This window comes from Aplysia californica, unplaced genomic scaffold (genome assembly GCF_000002075.1).
Source record: "Aplysia californica isolate F4 #8 unplaced genomic scaffold, AplCal3.0 scaffold00083, whole genome shotgun sequence".
In the NCBI taxonomy this organism is placed as follows: Eukaryota; Metazoa; Mollusca; class Gastropoda; order Aplysiida; family Aplysiidae; genus Aplysia; species Aplysia californica.
Window position 1 is genome coordinate 1713499 of NW_004797353.1, and position 2020 is coordinate 1715518.

Here is a 2020-nt window from a genome sequence, read left to right on the forward strand (position 1 = left end):
CACACACACACACACACACACACCATCCTGTCGTACACACTAGGTTTGGTTTAAGTAAGCGTTTTACGGCACATGTAAAACAATTATGTCATATAAGTGGCGCAGATTAGAGGTAGGCCTATAACTTGAGAGTATCATACAAAGTACGTAGGAGAGAAAAGAATTAAATTTGAATGAAGGATAGAAGGAGCAAACTACACCAGAGCATCCGCCAGCCACCCACACTCGAGGAATGCACTGCATTCATACATACATCATTTTTGCATACCCAACAAGCAAAGACGGAACAGACGGGGAAAGTAGGTATTTCTAAAAAAAAAACAACCTCAGACACAAAAACAAAACACGGAAAAACTAAGCCTTAGTTTTACATTTGGGAAAAGTTTTACGGCACTTGAAACAATTGATTGACTCAAATAAAGAGCCAAAGATTAGAGCTTTTACTAGATCTAGATCTAGAGAGTACACCCCCAAAGTAAGACACGGGAAGGTAAAGGCTACAAAGCTCCTGTAGAAAAGGGAGAACAGGAAAATACAACAAAGTTTACGAAGTCTACCAAGTACTGAGTCCCGCACACAACCACGCGCTTGAGCACAGGACACTATAATAGCGCCCAGAAAAAAACAAAAACAATCGGGAACTTGGCGTCACAAAAGCAGCAACTATTTAACACACATCAAACTAGATACCAAAATCGCACTAACTATATAACACACGCAACACTACATGTCACAAGAGCACCGACTACGAACTAGAAATCGCCGCACTAGGTTGACATCATAATCATAATTGCACATCTAAACGCAACACATTATTGAGGCTCCTGTGATTTCACTAACACTGCATTTTCCTTGAAACTTGACACTCGATCAAACAGACACTTTCTGGCGCACAAAAAAATGAGTAGAATCTAAGTACCCTCGTCCTGATTCTACAACAAACAAACAAACGGGCTCAAGAGCGAAGAATTCTGGTTTTTCTTTGTTATTACCTTTACGGGCCCGTTAGATGTATTCACATGTATTATAGCAGGCTATCAGAGTTGCCAGCAAGGCACAAGTCTTCACGGGCTGGTTTGTTGCTGAAGTAAAGACGAGCCCACGGCGAGTTTGTGTCTGTCTGTCTGTGCGTCCAGGGGACGAATGAAGAGACAGAGGAGCGTAGCGGGAGAGAAGGAAGAAGGTAGAAGAGGGCGGGACGGACGAACAGATATCAGCTGTGGGACGCTACGGTTATCACAGTCCGTCCATGGGGCGGCGCTATCTCTCAATGCGTGTGTCTCTGTGTGTGTGTGAGAGAGAGAGAGTGTGTGTGTGTGTGTGTGTGTGTGTGTGTGTGTGTGAGAGAGAGAGAGAGAGAGAGAGAGAGAGAGAGACAGAGAGACAGAGAGGATGTGCGTGTGTGTGTGTGTGAGAGAGAGAGAGATAGAGAGAGAGAGAGGATGTGTGTGTGTGTGTGTGTGTGTCAATGAGTGTGTGTGTGTGTGTGTCAATGAGTGTATGTGTGAGTGTGTGTGTGTGTGTGTGTGTGTGTGTGTGTGTGTGTGTGTGTGTGTGTGCGCGCGTGCGCGCGTGTGTGTACGAGTATGTGACTGTTTGTGTGTATGTGTGGGGGACAGAGAGGGAGAGTGAGAGAGAGGGAGAGTGGGAAAGAGAGAGAGAGAGAGAGAGAAAGAGAGAGAGAGATAGAGTCTGATAGACACAGAAACTCCACACCGCTGTTGGAGAGACTACGGATTGGCGAAGGACGGTGATGGGTCGGAGGTTACATGCAAGGCCAGTGCGAGGCCAGAGAAGGTGGTTGAGTTCACTTGGAATAAACGTTTTAGTTTTACGGAACTTGCAACACAAATAGATCACAAAAGTCATGACGATTAAACGTGTTACTACTTCAGAGTAGTATAGTATGAACAACGGATGTTTGATAGGAACGAAGGAGCAAACCACACCAGAGCAACTACCACCCACCCACACCACACAGGGGCGGCTCGTGGGGCTAAAAAGTGGACGTGCACAATTA

At 45.5% G+C, this 2020-nt stretch overlaps 1 protein-coding gene across 1 annotated transcript in view; it reads right to left on the minus strand.

Annotated features, from left to right (window-relative positions):
* LOC106011279 overlaps positions 1 to 1314 on the minus strand; it is a gene marked incomplete at its 3' end in the record, with an annotated part of 6368 nt that extends 5054 nt beyond the window's left edge. Inside the window, 1 exon segment of the mRNA XM_013080388.2 lies at positions 993 to 1314.
* Positions 1315 to 2020: the final 706 nt, after the last annotated feature.